The 25,684-nt window shown below is 45.3% G+C and overlaps 1 long non-coding RNA gene across 1 annotated transcript in view; it reads left to right on the top strand.

The window, feature by feature from the left end:
• Nucleotides 1-23,102, top strand: part of LOC141089014 (uncharacterized) — a 37,524-nt gene extending 14,422 nt beyond the window's left edge. The window contains exon 2 of the long non-coding RNA XR_012232134.1: nucleotides 22,806-23,102. This is a non-coding gene — a long non-coding RNA (uncharacterized lncRNA). The remainder of the gene's footprint in view (nucleotides 1-22,805) is intronic.
• The last annotated feature ends 2,582 nt before the right edge of the window (nucleotides 23,103-25,684 follow it).

Below are 25,684 nucleotides of genomic sequence, written 5' to 3' on the forward strand. Positions count from 1 at the left end.
AGTTTGCCACAGTGGCACTTAGGATGGGTAGTGCACTGCCCCCTTTGATGCTCAAATGCTCACAGCTGGGGACTCACTCATGCTTTGAGTTTTTTCCCTCAGCTTCTGGCCAGGTTCCCTGTCTAAACATGCCCCCTCTTCCTGGGTAATGGGGCCTGTCCATTCCCCTATTCCTTCCCCAAGGAAACAGGGGAGGCAGCCTTGACAGTTCCGGACCTGGTGCAACACAGGTACCCGCAGCCTAGTCATCCTGACTCCGTACATATCGGGCCAGTCAGTTCTTTAATGCAAGCTTCATAGAAGGTATGTTCTTCCAATTTTCAAGACAAAATTGTACATTACATTCAGAACAGTTTCACTTTGAAGTACTTTGTGGCTCATATCTATCCACAAGATGACACTAGTCTAGTCTTTCGGTGGAAACTCATTTCCCCAGTGATGGGCTGTGTATGTTCCGACTTATGTAACATCATTTCGGTGATAATAATTATTCATACCTATTTGCTTCACAATATACTCATCTTTTTCTTTAAGGCTTCCGAATATAATGTTGTAAAAGTTAAAGTGAAGTGTGTTTTAACTCTGTGAAGCTTGGGGAGAAAGAAGCGCAGGAGCCGCAGCTGCTTCATACCATCCGCTTCACTGAGGAGAAGCTGCGCTCTTCTGGGCAGGAGGCCGCAGAACATGTGACTCAGGTGGAAATGACCTGCTGCAACAAAGTGCAGGAGTTCCAGGACCACGCCAAAGAGTTGTCTCGTGAGAAGCAATAAGTGACAAATTTACAGGCCAAATTAAAGCGTCTAAAAGAACAGAAATCTGAGGAAATTGCAGCTTTGGAGTCTGGGAACGAGGACCTTGAAGAATCTTCAGAGAGCTCAGCAGATACACTAGAGGCAGTCGAATCTAATGGAGGGAAGACCCAAGAGAAAGCTGAACCTGCTGATGAAGGAACAGGTAGAACTTTGAAGCAGCAGAGTGTGGGTGGGCAAGCTGCCCCATCTGAAAATATAATTAAAGAAGTTATGATGCAACATGTGAGAGTCAAAAGGGAACAGGATCACGAAATTGAGATGCTTTAAGAGGCAGTAAAAGAGCATGTCGAACGAGAAAAGGTCCTGAGACAAGCGGCTGAGCACAGAGTGGATGAGCTGGAGAAGGAAGTCTGAGCTCAAAGGTCACCTGTCAACATGTCAAACCATGAACAAGGCCATATTGGAAGATATGGAGATGGTCAGAGAAGCATTAGGAGGACTTCTACAAGAGAAGAAGATGGTGGTCGCAAACTTCCAGTGGCAGTGCCAGAGTGGTAAGGAGGAGGAGCTGCAAATGGCCATCTTGGCAAGAGGTCTTGAAGAGTGTGAAGCTCAGGAAGAGATTGCGCTAAGAGCTGAACAAGACAAACACCCGGTCATGGCAGATGACTTGATGGACATGTCCATGCAAAGCAGGCTCCGTCCATGAAGAGGATGAGACCTCGCTCTTCAAGTGCGTGATAGAGGTACCTGAGGACGTGCGGGAAGCTTGTGCCAGTGAAGCTGTGCATGAGACCTTTAGAAAGGCAATAGAAGCATGTAGTGTGTACTGGGCACCAGAGATTCAGCAGTTGGTCATACTGTTGACTAGGGAAGTCACAGTGAAGCAGATGGCTATCCTGAGTGACATGCACCTACACTGCCTCCACACGAAACAGATGATCCTGTTGAGGAATAAGGAAGCCGCTCGACGTCTGGCGCATGCAAGTAAAGCTCAAAGTCGGCTGGGGTTTGTGGAAGACATCGTTCAAGAAGTCTGGTGAGGAAAATCATTGGAAGACATGGAAAAGTGATGCAGGGAATTGTGAATAAATCCGGTGCAGCGAGAGTGAGGATTCCTTTTGATGACGAAGCCCACATAGCTGGTGAAGATGGCATGGTTCCATTCGTCATTGTCGAATCAATGGAAAACCTTAGGAATATCTGAATGCTCCTTGAATATCGGGTGGCATATCTAAGGGGTGGCTCACATTGCGTTATGGCAGTCCATTTAACGGATGGAATGCATCCGTTAATGCACCCATAGACTGCCATAATGTAGCGCATCGCTAACGCATGTCATAATCGGCATGCGTTAGCGATGTGCCGTCATGCTGTGACGGACCCTCGGACGTGGTCTGCAGTGTTCGAAGGTCTGTCACCGCTAGCGCAGGTGGAGCATTTGCGCTAGCGCGATCGCATAACGCGATCAATAAAAGGAGTATCGTTAGCGCAGTCCGTTTAACGCATGCATTGAATGGACTGCTCTAATGCAATGTGAACCTAGCCTAAGGGAGATAGAGCAGCTAAGACTTGACAGACTGCAGATTATTAAAAAGCTGCAGGAAATGTGCAGAAGGTAAGGGACCAAGGGAATCGCAACACCATACAGACCACCAGGGATTGGGGTGGTCGGAAAAAGGGGCAACCCTGTCAGAGCATGTGACAGAATCAGACAACCTACTGTTCCAAAAGGGGTCTGTAACAAAGCCCGATTTTGAGAGACGGGGTTACGTTCGAAGGCGACCGAGAACAGTCTCGGGTAATGGAAGGTGCCAAGCCCCATGGCTTAAGGCAGAGGGAGAAGGTATGTAAGGAGGCTAATGGTCGTATAATGAATGGGAGGTATGTGTTGCAGAGATGGCTGCTCCCTGCGATGCAACACGGAGTATTTTGCTTTAGTGCATGTGAACATGGAATTTCAAGAGAATGTGCCTCTTGTTTCCTCCTATCTCACCTGAAGTGAGTACAAAACCTTACACTCATATACAGCACTGTATATGCAATACTATGTGCATCAGATTATATTTATTGTACCAACTATATAAAGCGATGTCCTGTGTGATTTATGGCAGTAGTTTGAACATTCACACACATCGGGAGCCGATGATCTCACACTGACAATCCGACCCCGACCTGCATGAAAATGCAAAATGCTATAATAAATCTTTTGGACCCATGGAAGCGTACACAGCGTGAAATGGCCGTAGTTCGATTGTTGTCTCTTCACATTTCTCCCTCTGCCATGTTTTAATAGTTTTGAATAAAGGACTGCTTCAGGAGTGATGATTGCTACCTATTCTTCCAGTCTGGACATTTTGTTGCACTGCATTTCTTGGTAAGAAAATAGAGGGGGAAGCCAGCACTGCTTAAGGTTAGAACGCATAAATTGGAGTGCATATGCACATAATGTCTAGCTGTATTCAAAAATGAGATATTTAGCAAAAAAATTGATCAATTCAATTGAGCCACCCCGCCACGCCAAAGGCAATCTCATATGGGGGGTCCTACTCTATATATTTTTAATAAATGCTGTGCCATTACGGCCTCCTAAATACACTTGGAGCATGACCACATCAAGTGCAATCTGTACCTGAACATTGCTGGATCGCTCCCATGAAGCCAGATGAAGCAAGTGCAGATGAAGGCCAACCAGGTCTGAACACAGACATATCGGGAATGGCCTCCACACACTGCCTGACCAGCAAACATAGATGAAGGGCGATGTTGGTCCAGACATGGAGGCCATTCCTGATATGTCTGTGTTCAGACCTGGTTGGCCTTCATCTGCACTTGCTTCATCTGGCTTCATTCGAGCGATCCAGTAATGTTCAGGTACAGATTGCACTTGATGTGGTCATGCTCTAAATGTATTTAGGAGGCCGTAATGGCACAGCATTTATTAAAAATATATAGAGTAGGACCCCCCATATGAGATTGCCTTGGTGCAGCGGGGTGGCTCAATTGAATTGATCAATTTTTTTGCTAAATATCTCATTTTTGAATACAGCTAGACATTATGTGCATATGCACTCCAATTTATGCGTTTTAACCTCAAGCAATGCTGGCTTCCCCCCTATTTTCTTATTTCTTGGTAAGCACCCAAGATCCTTTTTTCTCCTGAGATCTGTGGAGCTGATTAGCAAGCCACGCTTGTACTAGCGCACAAGTCCTGGTGCCGAGCTTATTTCCTTCCACTGACTGACTCGCTATAATAAGTCTTTCTGATCCTCAGCAGAGCGGCCATAGATAAAGTTTAGGATCCAGCCCTGTACTTGTGATGAGCTGAGCAGCATCGGGCCACTTCCTCCCCATACAAATTACATAAATCTCTTGCCTCTATCACTTCAGGGAGCCCAGCTATAACAGAATCCAGTGATGTTTGACCTCCCGTGGTAGTCACAAACTTCTCTTTGGCAGGAAGAGGAAGGTCAGAATGAGGTGAGTAGGGTCTGCTGTGCAGTGATGCAGCCGGCCGGCCACACCTGTACCTGCACAGTGTCAGCCACAGCTTCTGAAGCAGCAGATGACTGGGCCGCCATAAATAACTACTGAGGGACCGGCTTGGGGGGCACGTACATCTCTGCCGCCTGGTCCTGTCCATCCCTAAGTGTATATATAATATTAAGCACCAAGTCATATAGTCTTCTGTAGAGTTGAGCGAAACAGGTCGGTCAGATTCAAAAGTTGCCGACTTTCGCCAAAGTCGGGTTTCATGAAATGAAACCCGACCACAGTGTGAAGTCGGCCATGCGGACGGCAAGACAAGCGCCAAAGTTGGGTTACGCCGAATGCTTGCACGTGACTTTTTTCAGCCAATGAGAGAAGCGTAGTGTAGCGGGAGCGTAGCTGGAGTGAGAGGGAGAGGGAGAAGAGAGAAGAGAGATTTCTAGGGTTAAAATTCATGCCAGGTGTGTTTACAGTCCTCCACTCACTAACGACTTTTCTCCCCATTGACTTGCATTGGGCTTCATGTTTCACGACTTTTCACGACTTTTCCCTATAGTCGGCCGATTTAGTTCGACTCGACTTTTGAGAAAGTCGGGTTTCATGAAACCTGACTCGACCCTAAAAAGGCAAAGTCGCTCATCTCTAGTCGTCTTCATTCATGTAAAAAGGGGTTTTTCTAAAGCACATGGGACTGAAATAGATGACACCAATGTAACCAGTCACGTCATGAAATTTGTTCCCTTTCAAATATTCCATGATCTACTGTGCATGGTATTATTCAAAAATAGAAATGATTAGGAACCACATCCACACTGCCACAAAGTGACAGACCACGTGAAGTTATGGTTGCAGAGGATAAAGATAGAGCATAAAAATCAGCAATGCTCTCATGTCTCAATAAGTGCATCATTCCAAACCTCCTCTGGCATAAGCACTATTAGAAAAACTGCACTTGGTGCTTCATGGCCGAGAAGCTGCATGCTAGCCTTACATCACCAAGCACAATGTCTATTATTGGAGTGGTGTAAATCGTGGCACTATTGCATTCTGGAGCAATGGAATTAATTTCTGTTGAGTGACTAACGCTTTTCTATTTGACAGTCTAATTGGTGTGTCTAGGTTATGTTACAGTGGGGGCAATAAGTATTTGATCCTTGCTGATTTTGTAAGTTTGCCCACTGACAGACATGAATAATCTTTAATTTTAAGGGTAGGTTAATTTTAACATGTAGAGAAAGAATATCAAAAATAAAATCCAGAAAATCACATTGTATAAATTATGTAAATGTATTTGCATTTTGCAGTGAGAAATAAGTATTTGATCCCTCTTGCAAACAAGACTTAATACTTGGTAGCAAAACCCTTGCTGGCAAGCACAGCAGTCAGATGGTTTTTGTAGATGATGATGAGGTTTGCGCACATGTCAGGAGGAATTTTGGTCCACTCCACTTTGCAGATCATCTCTAAATCATTAAGATTTTGAGGCTGTCGCATGGCAACTCGGAGCTTCAACTCCCTCCATAAGTTTTCTATGGGATTAAAGGCTGGAGACTGGCTAGGCCACTCCATGACCTTAATGTGCTTCTTTTTGAGCCACTCCTTTGTTGCCTTGGCTGTATGTTTTGGGTTATTGTCTTGCGGGAAGACCCAGCTTTGACCAATTTATAATGTCCTGGTGGAGAGAAGGAGGTTATCACTCAGGATTTTACGGTATGGCTCCGTCCATTCTCCCATTGATACGGTGAAGCAGTCATGTGCCCTTAGCAGAAAAACACCCCCAAAACATGTTTCCACCTCCACCTTTGCATAACAGGGAAAAATGCAAAGTACTACATTGAGGCAATAAAAATGAAAAAAGCATATACAGAATGGGAGGAATAGGGCTAAGCAACAGCACATGTGAAAAAAACTTGGGTACACTAATAGATCACAGACTGAATGAGTCAATAGTGTGATGCAGCAGCCAAAAAGGCATATGCAATTCTAGGATGTATTAACAGAAGCATACAGTGTAGATCACGTGAAGTCATTATTGCCATCTACTCCTCTTTAGTCAGACATCATCTGGAATACTGTGTCCAGTTTTGGGTGCCACGTTTTAAAAAAGACATCAACAAACTGGAGCAAATTCAGAAAAGAGCGACCAGAATGGTGACCGGTCTGCGAACCCTATCTTATGAGGATTGGTTGCAGGATTTGGGAATGTTTAGCTTGCAAAAGAGAAGACTGAGAGGAGACTTAATAACTGTCTACAAATATCTCAAGGGCTGTCACATTATAGAAGGATCATCTTTAGTTTCATTCTCATGAAACTGAATGGGATGCGACACAGATTAGATATTAGAAAAAACTTTTTGACAGAGTGATCAGTGAGTTAAACAGGCTGCCACAAGAGGTGGTGAGTTCTCCTTCAATAGAAGTCTTCAAACAGAGGCAGGGCAGACATCTGTCTGGGATGATTTAGCGAATCCTGCTTTGAGCAGGGGGTTGGACCAGATGGCCCAGGAGGTCCCCTCCAACTCTACGTTTCTATGATTCTATGATTCTCTATGCTTGACAGTGGGGACAGTGTTCTTTGGGTCACAGGCAGCATTTCTCTTCCTCTCAAACACGGCGAGTTGCCAAAGAGATCATTTTTTGTCTCATCTGACCACAGCACCGTCTCCCAATCAGTCAGAGTCATCCAGGTGTTCACTGGCAAATGTTAAATGGGCCTGTACATGTGTCTTCTTGAGCAGGGGTACCTTGCGGGCACGGCTGGATTTTAAACCTTAACGGCGTAATGTGTCACCAATGGTTTTCTTGGTTAATATGGTCCTAGCTGCCTTCAAAGTCCCCAAGTGCTTTTTTTTAGACTGATCTCTCACCTTCCTCATGATCAAGGATACCCCACGAGGTGAGATTTTGCACGGTGCCCCAGATCGATGTCGATTGACAGTCATTTTGAATGTCACGGGGCAGTAGGGAAAAACAGGAGACGTGGAACCTGGGCCCCTGAACTGCCCCTCAGGCTAAGGGGGTGCCCTGACTCTCCTTAACTTGGGGGTACACTTGATGATAGTGAGGCCCAAGTCCCCAACCTGTCCCCATCTCCTGTTTAGCCCTGAGCTAAACCCGCAACCCCCTCCCCAGGAGGTGAGACAGGGAATAAAGTGAAGGGCACAAATAACACAAAAGGAAAGATAAAACAGACACTACGGGGGTTAAAGCAGCTAAAAACCAAAACTTAGCTTTGTCTGCTGCCAATGCTCCAAGCAGCAGAGAAAAGCCCCCGATCAGTATCCAGCAGCATCCCCACTGCTCAGATAAGCTGAACCCCCTCAGCATCAGGTAAGTCCAGTCTTCACCAAGGTTGGTTAGCAAATGACCAGTATTACTAACAGTGATCAGGAGCACCAGGTGGCCTTATAAAGGGAAGTGGAAGTAGTCACCACCTGCTGCCTAACTAAACATGTAGTAACACCAGCGGCCACTGGGGAAGAAAAACCCAGCAGCCGACCAACTAAAGCTGTAGTAACACCAGCGGCCACTGGGGGCAAAAACACATATTAACCCCCCGAGGGCCAGAAAAGAAAAAGGTTTATATAAGAGAGTCCAGACTCTGACACAGATCCAATAATGGATTGTGATTGTATTTCTTCCTTTTTCTTACTATTGCACCAACAATTGTTTCTTTCTCACCCAGCGTCTTACTTATGGTTTTGTAGCTCATTCCAGCTTTGTGTAGGTTTATGATCTTGTACCTGACATCCTTAACATGCTCTTTGGTCTTGCCCATGTTGTAGATGTTAGCGTAGAGTCTGATTGATTAATTGAGCCTGTGGTCAGGAGTCTTTTATAAAGGTGACTATGTAAGACAGCTGTCTTTAATGCAGGTGACAAGTTGATTAGGAGCATCTAACTGGTCTGTAGGAGCCAGAACTCTTAATGGTTGGAAGGGGATCAAATACTTATTTTTCACTGCAAAATGCAAATAAATTTATATAATTTATACAATGTAATTTTCTGGATTTTATTTTTGATATTCTATCTCTCAATGTTATAATTAACCTACCCTTATAATTATAGACGGTTCCTGTATTTGTCAATGGGCAAACTTACAAAATCAGCAAGGGATCAAATGCTTATTACCACCACTGTACCTGCCTGACTGCATTGTGCCAGTTATACAGTTTAGAGGCAGAGGAATAATGCTATGGGTTTGTTATTCAGGTGATGACTTAGACCCCTTAATGCCAGTGGAAGGAAATCTTAATGCTCCAGCATACCAAGACAAGTTTGGAGTGGAAAAACCTTCATGGCCTCTATAGTGCCCTGACTTCAACCATATTGAGCACCATTTGAATGAATTAGAATGGAGATTGCGTATCCAACCTTCTCATCCAACATCAGTTTTTGACCTTACAAATGTTCTTCTGGATGAATTGACAACATCTCTGACACACTCAAAAATCTTGTGGAAAGGCTTTCAAGAAATGTGAATATTCTTTACTGTTCCAATGCATAACAAGAAAAAATGAATTAACAAAATATCTCAGTTCTAGTTTTCATTTTTTTAAATGTTTTATGGATGCATAGGCAGATTAAATGCTCCTTACAGATCGGTGGAAATTTAAGATAAAATATGTTAAAGTAGACCATATTTTTCTATTAATTTTGTTTGTCCTTGTTTTGATTTATTGCTCTGCAATACTGTGCATGCAAGAATGGAGGAATATATCTTGAATTCAAATCTTTGAATTGCTAACAGAAAACTCAATATATAGTGAATATATCTCTGATTTAACTGACTGCTTAAAAACTTTAGAGAAGCAACCGGACATAAGAAGTAATTTCAGGCATCGATCCCTCTACATGACATGGAACAGTGCAAAACACAATGACCTCCCTTTTCTGACTTTTTTTTTTTTTTTGCTTAATTTAGGTGTACCACTTCTATTATTCAAAATAATGACTGTTATTTTTGTCTAAACACCTCTGTAAAATGTCTTGATATCAATGAATTTTCTTTTACTCCTTCATGACCTGTGATGTATAGATACATCATAGGTTTGTCTTTCCCTTTGATAGGGGCTCTGGCGCTGAGCTCGCATCTTTTCCGGCATAAGACAGCTGATTTGATCAGCTCTCATGTGCCCCTAACAGTATAAAGGAGAGAGAGTTTTGTTGGATGCAGTGAATTGCCGGAGGCAGAGAAGGGGTCAACAGGATTTACTGAACAGGTAATTAAACAAGGAATACTCCACGCAGGGAGGCAAGACTAGTAACGGTAATGACGGGAATTGCACACAAACACAATGCTCTAGAGAAAGATATACAAAAACAAGGTAACTTATTGCTTGCAGTTCTTGCACGGGAAATGTTGGAATATCTCTCTATGGCGTCGGAAATCGTGGACAATGTCTCTGGCTCTGTTACAGAGGAACGAGAAGCACTGTCTCCCGACGGTGCTTATGTATCTGGTCTCGCTTGGCTTGAGTGCGCTGGAATGAAGAAACAGTCCTATGTGTAGATTACTCAGGGATGGCGCCAAACACGAACTGTGGGCATGCTTACAGACTGTGGCAGCGGGCGGTCCTCTGGAGTAGTCTCTAAGAACGGAGCAAGTCAGCTTATCTGCAACTGCAGGTGGGAAAGAGCCATCCAGAAAGGTAGGGTCAGAAGATAGCTCAGTCGTGACAGTCAATTTTAGAGTAAGTACATTGGGGGATGAATGGCATGGAGTTAGCAGTCGGAGCAGCGGAGAGGGAGTCAACCTTCTCTTGTCGCTTTCCCGCCAAGTCTGACCCATTCACAAGCTCAGTCCCTTTTATATTCCCCATGCCCCCTGCTGTCCAGCGTGAAGATCCACCCCTCCCAGAAGAACCCTCCCCTGGCAACAGTGGTGACAGTCCTGATAGTTCCGGCCTCAAAGGGCACCTGAAGCAGCTGACTCTGTTTCAGCCTATCTTCCTACACCCCCTCATTTCACTCTCCATTCCATGGGCGAGGCATCCTGAGAAACGTTAGAGCGAGTTGATCCTGCACCTGCCATGATGATTTTCTTCCGGGGTCCCAAGGCCCTGATCAACAGACGTATTTTCAGATGGCTGCTCGGGACATTCTTCCTCTTCATCTTCCACGGCCACGGAAGGCACCTCTTCGAGAACCTCAGGGGTTTCTTCCCTTTGCATGGGGCCCTCGGAGAGGCCTGGCTGGAGCATACGCCTGTGTACCACTCTAGTGGGAGCATTCTTTTTACCTTCTGGATATATCTCATATATGGGTCCTTCCATACCGACCCAACACTTCACTCTGTATGGCCTACTCTTCCAATGATTTTCCAGCTTGTCACGTGGACGTTTCTCTCGCACCAACACTCGATCACCAACCTGAAGATCTGTCCCTGGCAGAGGAAGCTTCTCAGGGTGCTCCAGAGCCGTGTCTGTACCAGACGATGTAAGGTCTGGAGATGGTGGCGATGTTCTTTGACCCAGGTAGACACCCCCCGTCCATGGGAAGTCCTCCCCTGGATCCAGTTCCGTGACTTCTTTCCCCGGTCTGCCAAACAGCAAGAAGTAAGGGGTGTAACCGGTGGTTTGATGGACTCAATTGTTGTAGATCCACACGAGTTCAGAGACCTATTCTGGCCACCTAACCTTCCTATTGTCTTCCAAGGTTCTTAACATCTGAATTAGAGTATGGTTAAACTGCTCACAGGCCCTGTTTCCCTGATGATAGTACGGTATGGTGTGTGATCTGTCGAACTGCTAGATCCATTGCAACTCATCCATTACTCTTCCCAATAAACAAGCTCCTTGATCTGAATGGATCTGCTGCAGGCATCCATACACTTGAATGAAATGTTTACAAATGGCGCATGCAGCGGACTCAGCTGTCTGGTCTCGAGTGGGCGTCACCACCCCAAACTTCGTGAAGTGGTCATATCCTTGGTGGGCTGGCCCGATGGTCAAATAGTCAATGATCAACAGTTCCAGGAGGGCTAAGGTTACTATCATCTGAGTAGGAGCTCTTTGCTCTGGGGACTTGACCAACTCCCAGGCCTGACAAGTCTACAAGCCTCCTTGACGGCTGCTCTTAGATGAGGGTGGTAGACAAACTACTGTAGCCACTGTAAAGTTTTTTTCAAGACTGAAGTGAGCCCCTTTTTGTGAGCTTCAGAGGCCATGGTAGACAGCACCGTCTCTGAAATCACCACCTGCCAGGATGCCCGCAGCTCCTTCTGTAGTTGAACCTTCCGATATAACAGCAAGTTTCTCATCTGGAGGCATTCCCACTGCCGGAATATCTTCAATGCTTCTGGAATCAGAGCACTCTGCTGTTCCTGACTTGGCAGCTTCCTAGTGTCACCCACTGTCAGAGCAAGTTCATGATCTTCTTTTTGTAACCGGACCCACTCATCCCGGGATTTTCCCAACACCCCTTCATGATGAGGAGTCTGTATTTGTTCCAGCTTGGCCACCACCGTCCCAGCAGTCCTTTGGAACTGGGGAACTTCCTCTTCTTCCAGCACCTCATCTTTACTCTTTCCTGGTGGTGCATGTCTTGCTATGGATAGGGCGTCAGCGTGGGTGTTCTCCACCTCCATTTTATAAGCGATTCTGTATCGAAACTTTGCCATCCGGGCCACCCAGCATTGCTCCAGGGCCCCTAACTTAGCATTCTCCAGATGCTCTAACGAGTTATCAGTGCACACCAGCTCCTCCGAGTTGGACAGGTATTCTGCGAATATCTCCGTCAAGGCCCACACCAACGCCAGAAACTCCTGCTTGAAGGAACTGTAGTTATCCGGGTTGTGTTCAGAATCGTGAAGGGACCGGCTAGCATAAGCGATCACCCTCTCTCTCCCATCCTGCTCCTGTGATAATACAGCCTCAAGTCCATGTAAGCTGCCGTCAGTGTGTAGAATGAACGGTATAGAGAAGTCCACATAAGCCAGTACTGGAGCTAAGGTCAGTGCCTTCTTTAAGTCACAAAAAGCCTTCTCCTGCCTCTCCTCCCAATAGATGGATTGACCCTTGGCATTTGGGGGTACCCCTTTTAGGAGTTTGAGTAACGGTTGCACCACCCGAGCAAAGTTCTTCACGAAGCGATGATAGTACCCTGTCAATCCCAGGAATGCACGGACATCTTTATGCTCTCTGGGGTCAGCCAATCTCGAATCACTGCAATTTTCTCCTGTGACGGCTTCACTCTGTAGGCGGAAACGACATGACCTAGGTACTCGATCTGGGTCTGGAACAAGTGACATTTCTGGGGTTTCACTTTTAGCCCATACTTCTGTAAACAGCTCAACACTTGCTATAGTCTCCGCTAGAGTTGAGCGACTTTTGGTTTTTTAGGGTCGCGTTTCGTTTCGTGAAACCCGACTTTTCCAAAAGTCGGGTCGAGCAAGATCGTCCGATTATAGGGAAAAGTCGGGGTCGTCCCGAAAAACGAAACCCAATGTAAGTCAATGGGGAATAAAAGTCGGCAGTGAGAGGAGGACAGGAAACACACCTACAGTGCCCATTTGAATGCCAAAAGCATCAATTCTTCTTACTTAAGCTTGTCAACCTTAATTAACTTCATAATACAAGTTACGCACTGAAAAATGGGGGTTATTTGGCTAAATTTGTGGGGGGGGGAGGGCTGACTGCAGGTTTTCATGTGCCCTGGGCGAAAGAGCGCCCCTTTAACACATACCACAATTCATCATGCTCCGATACGGCAGAGAAATAGCGGTATAGTACAATGAAAAATACCTCACTTTTTACATCTCATGACGAATCATTGGTCCCATATAATGTTTGAAACAGTATATGATGAGCTCCACATAATGCTACAGTATATGTTGGTCCCCATGGATGAAGCTCCACTGTCTTATGGGCCCAAATAATGCTCCAAACATAATGGGCCCCATTTCTAATGCTCTAGTGTATAATGGGCCCTGTAAATGCTGCTCCAGTGTCTGATGTCCACCTTTGGAATGTTCCAGTGTATGGTGGGCCCCATCTATCATTCTCCAGAGTATAGTGCTCCCCAAAAATTGCTGTCCCAACATAGAAAACAATCAAATAAGTCTCCTCGCTAGGGAATCCCTGTACTTGTCTGGACAGGTGCTGTAGCTTGCTTAACAGCTCGCCAGCCGTTCTCACGCCCAGTATGGATTACACGTGATTGCACAAAGGTGAGAAAGGGTACCGTATCCCCAGATAACATGTATGGATAGCGTACACATTCAAAATATATGTCTCAGGAGGCAGGCTCAGACGGTGTTAGGCCCAGTATGGATTGCACGTGATTGCACAAAGGTTAGAAAGGGTACCGTATCCCCGGATAACATGTATGGATAGCGAACACATTCAAAATATATGTCTCAGGAGGCAGGCTCAGACGGTGTTAGGCCCAGTATGGATTGCACGTGATTGCACAAAGGTTAGAAAGGGTACCGTATCCCCGGATAACATGTATGGATAGCGTACACATTCAAAATATATGTCTCAGGAGGCAGGCTCAGACGGTGTTAGGCCCAGTATGGATTGCACGTGATTGCACAAAGGTTAGAAAGGGTACCGTATCCCTGGATAACATGTATGGATAGCGTACACATTCAAAATATATGTCTATACAGCAGGAGGCAGGCTCAGACGGTGTCAGGCACAGTATGGATTTGACGGCCCAGATTACACAGCGGAGGAGCAGGGAGAGGTAAAGATTGCAAATGCTGGGGCCCTGCCCAAGCAAGGGGGGCCCACTCGTGGGCGTCGGTACTGGCACTGGGCCCCTCATAGTACAGCGGTGTGTCTGACGGCGGTTGTGCACCACCACCGTCAGAGACACTTGATTGCACTATGAGGGACCCTGTGCCAGTGCCCGCGCCCAAGAGTCGGCCTACCCACCTGTCCAGGGCAACGGCACTCGCACGGTGTCGTGCGCTAGGTGGTGACCCCGGCCATGGGGGGGGAGGCAGCACAGTTAGGGAGTTTTAGAAAGTGGCATATGTTGATGTTGGACATTCAGCTGATGCAAAAGGCGAAATAGGTGAAGTACCAGGAAGAGGTGGACCAAAGCAAGCCATTTTTCTGTCACCCTATGTGTCATCAGGGGAAGGTGGGACAAAATCCTTGGAAACCCATGCGTGGTTCATTTTAATGAAGGTTAGATCATCCACATTTTGGGTTGACAGACGGGTCCTTTTTTCTGTCAGGATTGATCCAGCTGCACTGAAGACTCTTTCCGATAGCACACTTGCAGCTGGGCAAGCGAGCTCCTGTAAGGCATATTGGGCCAATTCAGGCCAGGTGTCCAGTTTAGCGGCCCAATAGTCAAAGGGGAATGACCTGTGTGGGAGAACATCGATATGGGAGGAAAAGTAGTTTGTAACCATAGTTGACAACTGCTGTCTCCTGTCACTTTCCATCGATGCAGTATTACCAGTTGTGTGAGCGGTATTTGAAAAATCAGTCCACAACATTGTCATGAAACCCCTGTCTCCAACGCCACTTCTGCTGTGTGCACCACGAACACCTCTGCCAAGCTGCCCCCGGCCCGTACGGCTCGTGTGAGAACCATCACCGCTGCTGTGTGCTGGGAATGCCTCAAGCAACCAATTTACCAGAGTTGCTTGTTTATTAGCCAATATTAGGTCAAGGTTCTCCTGTGGCATGATGTTTTGTAATTTGCCTTTATAGCGTGGATCCAGGATGCTGGCCAACCAGTAGTCGTCATCGTTCATCATTTTGGCAATGCGGGGGTCCCTTTTTAGGATCCGCAAGGCATAATCTGACATGTGGGCCAATGTTCCCGGTGTCAATGATGCACTGCGAGTGCTGGGTGGAGGAGCACTTTCTGGCAAATCCACATCCCTCCAGTCACGCACAAACCCTGTACCAGACCTTGCCACGCCAACATTTTCACTTGCCCCACGAGATGCATCCTCCTCCCCTAAGTAATCATCCCCATCATCATCCTCCTCCTCTTCTTCCTCCACCTCGTCCAGGAGAGGTCCCTGAGCAGACAATGGCTGAATGTCATCAAGGATTCCCTCCTCCTCTTCCTCCTCATCAACATTGGCTGCAGACGCCTGCTCCTTAAGGTGCGTCAAAGTTTGCATGAGCAGACGCATAAGTGGGATGCTCATGCTTAGGATGGCGTCGTCTGCGCTTACCAGCCGTGTGCATTCCTCAAAACACTGAAGGACTTTACAGAGGTCTTTCAGCTTCGACCACTGCACACCTGTCAACTCCATGTCTGCTCTCAAAGTGCCTGGCTGTGTATCCTCCCACAAATGCATTATGGCCTGCCTCTGCTCGCACAGCCGCTCCACCATGTGCAGGGTGGAGTTTCACCTTGTTGCAATGTCGATAATGAGGCGGTGGTTGGGAAGGTGGAGCAATCGCTGCAGCTTCTGTATACGAACGGAGTGTACAGGCGACCGGCGGATGTGCGCGCACAGTCTTCGCACCTTCTGGAGCAGGGCTGTTAACTCCGGATAATTTCTGAGGAAGCACTGCACCACCAGGTTCAAGGTGTGAGCCAAGCAAGGTATGTGGCTCAGTTTTGAAAGGGCTATGGCTGCCACAAAATTACGGCCGTTATCACTAACTACCTTGCCTGCCTCAAGATGTACACTGCCCAGCCTTGACTCAGTTTGTCGCTTCAAGTACTCAGCCAGCACCTCGGCGGTGTGTCTGTCGCCCAAACACATCATCTGCAACACAGCCTGCTGACGCTTTCCACTAGCTGCTCGATAGGGGGACACATCGTGTGCAACAGTGGCAGCTGCAGATGGAGTGCTCGTACGACTGCGCTCTATGGATGAGCTTTCGCTTCTGGAGGAGGAGGAGGGTCGAACGCCTACAGCCAACTGTTTCCTATACCGTGGGCTAGGCAGCACTGTCCCACCACCGCTGTCCCCTGTGGACCCTGCATCCACCACATTAACCCAGTGCGCAGTGATGGACACGTAACGGCCCTGGCCATGCCGACTGGACCATGCATCAGTTGTGAGGTGCACCTTTCCGCTCACTGACTGCTTGAGTGCATGGACAATGCGGTCTTTCACATGATGGTGGAGGGCTGGGATGGCTTTGCGAGAGAAGAAGTGGCGACTGGGTAGGTCATAGCGTGGTACTGTATAAGCCATGAGTTCGCGGAAAGCTGTGCTTTCCACCAACCGAAAGGGCATCATCTCAAACGAGATTAGTTTGGCAATGTGGGCGTTCAAACCCAGTGTACGCGGATGAGAGACTGAGTACTTTCTTGACCTACTCATAGTGTCTGGGAGGGTGAGCTGGACTTGAGAGCTGCATATGGTGGAAGTAGCGGTGGACAGGGCAGACTGAGAGAGGGTTGATGATGGTGATGGAGTTGGTGTTCTTTCTGATGGCCTAGAATCAGTCTTTCGTTGATATAACAGTGGGATTCCCTGACTGCTGTGGTCTTGCAACGACACCCCAACATTTGCTGCTGTGCTAACCGGTGGGCTTACAGTGGGGGAAACAATGTAGCGTTGCTGACTACCTTCCTTGTGATCAGTTGCACATGTGGCACTTGAGGTTTGGTGTTGTGTCCACGCTTGCAAGTGCATGCTGGTTAAATGTCTAAGCATGCAACTGGTATTCAAATTTTTCAGATTTTTCCCTCGGCTAAAGGTCTTTGCGCACTTCTTACAGATAACCTTGGCCTGATCATGAGGATTTTGGTCAAAAAAGTGCCACACTGCACTCTTCCTACTTTGGCAGACATTTTGCGGCCTAGCACGCTGTGATCTTTTGACCCTCTGGACAAGCTGTCCAGCAAATCTTTTGATGTTTGGAACCTGTCTTTGGAGTGCTCCGGGCCTGCCAGATAACAGCTGTTGCGATGTCGATGTCTGCTGTGGATGCTCCTCATCTGAGCTATTGGAAGCAGCACCCTCTTCCCCCAATGGATGCCAATCTGGGTCAACAACTGGGTCATCCATCACCTCCTCTTCTATGTCATGTGCACCTTTCTCTGTGTCACCGTGTATGGTGGTATAGTGTGCGGGAAGGGGCACCTGAGTCTCATCAGGGTCAGAATCTGGCTCTGTACACTGCGAGGACAATGTAGTGCTCTGAGTGAATGTACCAGCAGAATCATCCATCAGCGGCTGTGCATCAGTGCACTCCATGTCAGATTCATCTTGGCCTGGGTAATTCACCATTTCACTTGATAATCCAGGCATGGTATGTGAAAACAGCTCCATGGAGTAATCAGTAGTATGGCCTGCGTCATCCTTCAATCTTGGTTGGGGTGAAGGACACAAGGAAAGGTGTGGTTCGTGAACATGAGCCTCCAATGACGACTCAGTGCTTTTACTTTTTACAACTGAAGAAGAGGAGGCGATAGAGCTGGAGGCTGAGTCAGCAATGTAAGACAAAACTTTTTCCTGATGCTCTGGCTTTAAAAGCGGTTTGCCAACTCCTAGAAAACTAAGCGTTCGAGGCCTTATGTAGCCAGACGATGACGCAGGGTCAGCACCTCCTGCATTCGGTCCTATTTTGCTCTTGCCACTACCATCAGATCCACCACCAACACCATCATTACCAGCTGCCAACCCCCGCCCAATTCCACGGCCTCTTCCACCAGCCTTCCTCATTTTTGGTAGAAATGTAGACAAAATCCAACAAACTATATAGTAATGTAAAACAAGGTACAAGGTGTCTATAGGACAGGGGAGATTTTGAATTTCTGCAGACACTTGTGGACACTGGACACTTTTGGATTGTGTGAGGCCCACTGATATCTGAGCGCTATGTGACAGGCTCGATGGCACAGCTGTGACCAAAGTGACTAGAGGATAAGGGAGATTTTGAATCTCTGCACACACTTTTGGACACTGGACACTTGTGGATTGTGTGAGGCCCACTGATATCTGAGCGCTATGTGACAGGCTCGATGGCACAGCTGTGACCAAAGTGACTAGAGGATAAGGGAGATTTTGAATCTCTGCACACACTTTTGGACACTGGACACTTTTGGATTGTGTGAGGCCCAATGAATATCTGAGCGCTATGTGACAGGCTCGATGGCACAGCTGTGACAAAAGTGACTAGAGGATAAGGGAGATTTTGAATCTCTGCACACACTTTTGGACACTGGACACTTTTGGATTGTGTGAGGCCCACTGATATCTGAGCGCTATGTGACAGGCTCGATGGCACAGCTGTGACCAAAGTGACTAGAGGATAAGGGAGATTTTGAATCTCTGCACACACTTTTGGACACTGGACACTTTTGGATTGTGTGAGGCCCACTGATATCTGAGCGCTATGTGACAGGCTCGATGGCACAGCTGTGACCAAAGTGACTAGAGGATAAGGGAGATTTTGAATCTCTGCACACACTTTTGGACACTGGACACTTGTGGATTGTGTGAGGCCCAATGAATATCTGAGCGCTATGTGACAGGCTCGATGGCACAGCTGTGACAAAAGTGACTAGAGGATAAGGGAGATTGGATTGCTTTTAAAAAAGCAGTTTGCGGAGCAGTGGGTAAACAGCAATGCAGGAATGTCAGGAAGCCTTAGAAGGCAGCCCAACAACCAACACCACTGATACACCACTATATAGCCTCCCCTTGCACTGCACACACAGTGACTGGTGTGTTGTGCAGGCCAAATCGCTAGCAGCAGAAGCAGTTTTTTTGTCTTCTTCCCTGCCTAACGCTCTCCCTACAGAATCAGCAGCAACCTCTCCCTATACGAAGATCGGCAGAAGTAAGATGGCGGTCGGCGTGCACGCCCTTTTATACCCCCTGTGACGCCCACCAAAGCAAGCCAATCACTTGCATGCCCTTCTGAAATATGGTGGTGACCCGTGCCTATGTCATCACGTTGCCCACAGTGTCCGTGGATCCTGATTGGCTGAAAAAGAGCGCAAAACAAACTTTTGAAACGCGACTTTGGCGCGTAAGTCGCCGACCTCGTGGCCGACCTCATCCTAGGGTCGGGTTTCGTTTCATGAAACCCGACTTTGCCAAAAGTCGGCGACTTTTGAATTTTTTCGACCCGTTTCGCTCAACTCTAGTCTCTGCCAATGACCTTCAAATGAGGCAGCGTATACTATGATGTCACCCAGATAGATGAGCGTGGCCTCAAAGTTCAAATCACCTAAACACCTCTACATCAGTCGTAGGAATGTACCGGGGGCATTGGCCAGGCCGAACGGCATCCTGTTGAACTCAAAGAGGCCCATGGGAAGTATAAAGGCCGTCTTCACCCAATACTTTTCTGACATGGGCACTTGCCAGTAGCCACTGGCGAGATCCAGCGTCAAGAAGAATTTGGCCTTCCCCAATGCAGACAGATTCCTCAATCCGGGGCTTTCTCTTTTACCTGAGCCAGTTCCCCTTGAATATTCAATAGTTCTTTTCTCATCTCTTCTACCCATTGGGGTTCAGCAACTGACTGCACTGCTGCTTCACCACTCTGGACCTTCCATACTGGGACTGTCACCCCCTGCTCCTGTTCTTGTGAGCGGGCCTCCCTCCCCATGTCAGCAAAAGTGATACGAGGGTCTGCCTGCACCCACTCTCTCAGGGTCTGCTTGGTCAGGGTGTCCCGCAGGCAAGTCACCAACAAGTCACTCAACACAACATCTGTCGGCCCTATCCCATCCCGTCTTTTCTGACAATGGTGGTGTGTAATTCTTGCAGAACATTCATATATTGCATAACTGTTTCCCCCTCTCTTTGGATACTGCTAAACAGGCGAGTCCTGAGTTCCCCTATGTCAGTGGGGTCCCTATGGTTCACCTCCGGGATTTGGAGCACTTTAGCAAATGTATCAGGCACTATATACACTCTGTAGACAGTTGAATTGGGTCAAAAGCCTTTATACCAAGAAGCCTCATACTGTGTATAAAGTAAAATATTATATCCATCTAGATACTCCTAGAATAAGGATGTCCCACAGTGTTTAAGGTGCATAGAGTGCAAATATCTGTTTGCTATGAATTTAGACTATGAACTATAGAACCCCCCCTAGGAAGAAGCTATACGTGAAACGCGTGGCGGGGACCTTTGCTGCATACTCAGGTTGTGTACACTTGCATTACTCATTCATCTAATCTTGCAATCATGCTTTGCAAGATAAGATGAATCATTTTAATCATTTACAGGACCACAGTTTCCTATGTTACAGAATTGTATCCTTAAAAATAGAATATCATACTGTGGCATACAATTTTTTTTCTCACATGCATTCACTTAAATTGGTTAGCCTCACCCGATTTCAGACTAAAATCTCATCATACTGCAATTGTTTCCACAGACAGATTCTGCGAAAAAAAAATGGCCATCTGCGCTGCATCATTGGACAACATGAGACAGTGTGCTAGCCAATAAAAAAAAAATCGGATAGCACTCGTCCGATTTATACGCTGCTATGCATGAGCCTTTACATGTGCTAAGACAACCCAATTTGGCTATATGAAATAAATGAGATTTCACTCCACATTTTAACCGTCAACGGACAAAGACAATTCTGTTTGAGACCATTTCGTTTGAGACAAAAATGTACGTCTTTTGCAGTGACATAATAACAGGTGGCCAACTTATGTCCACATGAGCCACTGCGGCTTTTGGCAGACGAGAGCGTGTTCTCATCTGGACAGCCTGGCTTTATTTGCTATGTTTAGCTCCTCTGTAGCATAGCTACCTCACGCAGCAGTCTGCACTCATTCAGGTACGAATAATGAACACCTGAGGACACGGCATATGGGACACTCTTAAGACTGTAAATTACATTTTCAGGATTATACTTGACTTACATCTTACTTTAGAATTCTTACTATTTTATATATTATAACTAATATATTTTCATGTATTTAGGGCAATAATAATGTAGAAGGAAGCTGCAGTTGTGTCACTTTTAAAGGAAACCTTTTGCATGTTATAGAGCAGGGAGAGCTGAGTAGATTGATAAATAGTTATGTGAGTAAGGACTCAGTATAACCTGGATTTTCCTAATTTAATCCTTGTCTCTCTGACATTTTTGGCCCAGTGGGCGGTCTCTCTGTATGCACACTTATACAAAGAAAGCTGTCAGTCACTGATAGGACCTCCCACTGGACCCAAAATCCCAGAAAAAGCAGTGGTTTAAATGATGAAAACACAAGTTGTATTAAACAGTTATGACAAAACTATATATTAATCTGCTCTGTTCTCCCTGTTCTGTAACATGATGTCTGCAGATTGGACAGCATTTTCATGGTGACAGATTCCCTTCAAGTGCAATGTATTTATTTTATTATTTTTAGCAAAAATTAAGAGTGGTGCAATCTAATACTGCAGTGGCATTTTTCAAAAAAATACTTTTTCTTAATCTGTTACTAGCCACTACTGTCTTTTGGTTTGGGTCCCTAAGCCTTTAGTAATGTTTTTTGCATTAACACTTCAGCATGCTAGTGAAAAAGGCAAAACAGTTTATAACTGCTTCATTGTATTAGGCTAAACAGCACTTATTGCACACTAAGTAATGGCAGTGTGAATGCTTCTATTGGAGCCAACAATCACATTATTGGCAGGTGCCTACTGGATAAATCATTTATGCTGGGCACGAGGCACAGATAAGCACTGCAGGCAACTTATGGCACAGCAAGAGGATATTTTTTCCTGTAACTCTGTAACTGGGGATTTTATAAAAGCCTCAGTTACAGTGAAAAACTAAGCACCAGAGAAAAACGTAATGTTCATCAGAGGTAGGGGGTTTTATCACTTAGGGGGTATATTTTATATAACATATATGCAATTCTTTAAAAATGTATACAATGTCATCATATGGTACATAACATTTTAACCCATTCACGCCGCAGCCAATTTTCATTTTTTCATTTCATTGTTTCCTCCCTTTCTTCACAGAACCATAATACTTATTTTTCTGTCCACATAGACATGTGAGGGTTTGTTTTTTGCAGGACAAGTAATACTTTAGAATGACACCATTCATTTTTCCACATAGTGTACTCGAAAGAGGGAGAAAATTCCAAGTGAGATGAAATTGTGAAAAAAAAACACAATTATGAAAGTGGTTTTGGGAAATTGTTTTTATTGTGTACAGTTTGTTGTAAAAATAACATTGCAATATGATTGTCCTTTTCAATAGGATTATGGTGATACCAAACATGCAGCTTTTTTATTATTTTAGTGTTGAAATCAAAAATCAGGGGTTTGCAAAAAAATATATTGGGGGTTGTGACTTTTCTGCCAATTGAGATGATTGATTGCTTATGTTTTGAAAGGCCAGATGATGTTTTTAATAGTACCATTATGGAATAGATGTGTTTTTTTTTTTTTTTTATCGCTTGTTAAAACAGCAGTTTTTGTGAAGTTGTGGGGACCAAAAAAAACGTAATTTTAGCATTCTTGAATTTTTTCCATTTACGGTGTTTACCAATTGAGTTAATGTTTTTAAAATTTTGATTGGACACTTCTGTAGGTGGCGACCCCACATGTGTATTTTTTTTATATCTTTATTCCCAGTTGGGGGAGAGGTGGTTGATTTGAACTTTTAATTTTTTTTCAAACCTTTTTTTTAAAATTTTCACTATTATTGTAAGCCCCCTTAGGAAACGTGAAGATGCAATCATCCAAGCGCTTGTGCCATATACAGTGACGATGCCTCAGCATCCTTGCATATAGCAGAAATCACGGTGTCCTTTGAAGCTCGTCCACAAGCAAGGTTTCAAGGGAGCTCTATATTGACAAGCACACCCCGGATGTCATGACAATCCATCGGCAACCCTCGATCTCATCAGATGGGCGGAGTTAATGATGCACGTATAAGGGGTGTACTGGGGGCTGTCTTATACCCTGCATTCCTTTGCATACTTTCCTAATAAAGCGGATACGTTTTACATGTAATGTGATATTGTTTTATTGTGTATGAACATGTCAAACAATGTACTTAGCATTAGTAAGGGGTAAGGCCAGGTTCATATTGCATTAGGGGGCTGCGTTTAACGCATCCGTTACACAGCGGCACTAACGCTATGTAACAGATGAGTTAACCCCCCCATAGACAGCCATAATGTAGCGCATCACTAACTCATGTCATAATCGGCATGCGATAGTGATGTGCCGTCATTCTGTGACGGACCCTCAGACGTGGTCTGCAGCGTTCAAGGGTCCGTCACTGCTAGCGCAGATGGAGCATCTGTGCTAGCACGATCGCATAACGCAATCAGAAAATAGAGTAGCGTTAGCGCAGTCCGTTTAATGCATGCGTTGAATGGACTGCTCTAACGCACTATGAACCTGGCCTAATATAGGACTTAGAACAGTGGGGTGCACTGTAGGTTAGGAAATTAGATATTTAGGATAAGAAATAGTTAAGCCAATAGGGAATGGCTAGTGGGAGAAGTTAGTAGTGAGTAGGATGGAGAACTGTTATTTTGTGGAAAGAAACTGTTTATTACAGGAGCTCATCAATCCAGGCCCTACGGGTGGAAAGACTCATGAGCACGAGTGAATTTGAGCAGTATGAGGGAGACATCGCCTAGGCTTGATGGAAAGTTCCAGAATGTCCAGGACTTGCGGTCTGAGAAGGATTGGCAGCGGCATCGTTTAGTTTTGCCCATGATGGGGAAAATGGATGGGGAACACCAGGAAGAAGCTATTTTGGCTACTCAGGGAGCTGCAGAACCGGAGGATAAGGTACGGGAATGTGAGATGACAGGAAGAACAAGGGATAGCTCAGGGGAAGGAGTGTCCATTATGTCTGAAGATTGCTGTGCGGTGTCTGTGATTAAACTGGATGGACTATGTAAAGTTGTTATGTTAAAAATGAACTTGAACTCTGATGGTCATTGTGTGATGCTGGAGAACACCGGGACGTTGCCACCTGAGGAGGACTCTAATGTACAAGTGAGTGATTGGCATTGCACACACAACTGACAGGACACTATATCATTGTGTCGAGGTACCAGGGTGTGGGAATACAGAAGCTTCTCACCGTGACTACCACCCTGTCCCCTGTTACACATGTGCACGAAGTGTCAGTCTGACAGCGGCATTTAATAAGTTAACAATCACAGGCAGAGCACTGCTCAACGTGTGATTGTTAGAGGCAGATCCTGGATGTAATAAACAGCCATCACCTGCCGGGTATGTGGTGGGATCGCTGGCGGATCCCACTCCATATTCCCACTTCCAGCATGCCCCATACATTTACGGTGGATGTTGAGAAGGGGTTAAACCATCAACATCAGAAGAAAAAAAATTGCAATTGGACAAATACATTTTTCAATGGGAAGAGAGCTGCAGTACCCAAGAATGACCACTACACAGCATATGGATTAGTGCTATTTCAGTTTTGTAAAATTAGACTGCTTAGAATTATGATATCTACACCAAACTTATCACAGTGGCTCATGGTGAATTATAAATATAGCACATATTTAGACAGTCTAGTTGGCTTACTTTAGGCCTTTTTTTTTTGCACAAAATGTTGATACAATTTAGCAAATTTTAAGCAATGCCGATTTCCCTCTAAAGGCAAGTGCAGACAGCTGTTTTCTCGATATCCAAGAAAATCAATCAGGCTATGTTGATCCCACACTGATCAGATGCAGATCTGAGTTTGGATCAGAGTACGATCTGATTTTCTCCAAGTGGAGAGAAAAAAGTTTCTCCACCTTCTACATAATGTCAGTCTGTGAATATCGGACCACATTCAGATGTCATCCAAGTGCACAGAGTCATAGAGTTGAATGGGTTCCATCTGGTTCTTGGAGGCAAATCATGTATGCTGCGAGCAGGTTCGAGGAAAGAAGCAGGCATGCTACACAGCTGAGGACATAAAGTGCTAACCGTAAAAATTGTCTATACAGTAATAGTTAATCAATATTATGGAAATAAAAGAACAAATAAAAAAAAAAAATACTAAATACCTCAAACAAAAAGTCCTTGCTGGAGAGTCATGAAAACTGTCTAAGAATTCCTTTGAACATTTTCCTTTTCAACAATTTTTTTTTTTGTCAGAAAATAACAAATGGGACAAAAATACCAATAAATATCACAATCAAAATCACCTGGATGGTGAGACTTGAAAACTACCCAAAGCTTTGTTAACAATTAGTTTTTTTTGCAGAATTTTTGGAGCACAAACGCTCCAAAATCACTAGGAGTTCAAAATTCACCAGTTTTGAATGAAATGTTGGAAATTTTTTGCTTCAAAAACTCTGCAAAGAAAATCAATGTGAGCACACTGTAAGAAATTCCTTCAAATTTAATCTTTTCTCAACTTTTTTTTTTGCTTGTACAAATGTGACATTCTTTTATTGTTCACATTTTCATTTATTCACGTGTTTTCCTTTCCTCAAGAGTAACCTATGACGTAACACCTAAACAAAATACTACACCTAAGGCATTCCGTGTTTTGATGAAAAGCATTAAAAATGTAAAAAATGCTGAAATTTTGCTTTTGGATTAAGTCCAA

This window comes from Dendrobates tinctorius, unplaced genomic scaffold (genome assembly GCF_039654945.1).
Source record: "Dendrobates tinctorius isolate UK_male_01 unplaced genomic scaffold, ASM3965494v1 ptg000043l, whole genome shotgun sequence".
In the NCBI taxonomy this organism is placed as follows: domain Eukaryota; kingdom Metazoa; phylum Chordata; class Amphibia; order Anura; family Dendrobatidae; genus Dendrobates; species Dendrobates tinctorius.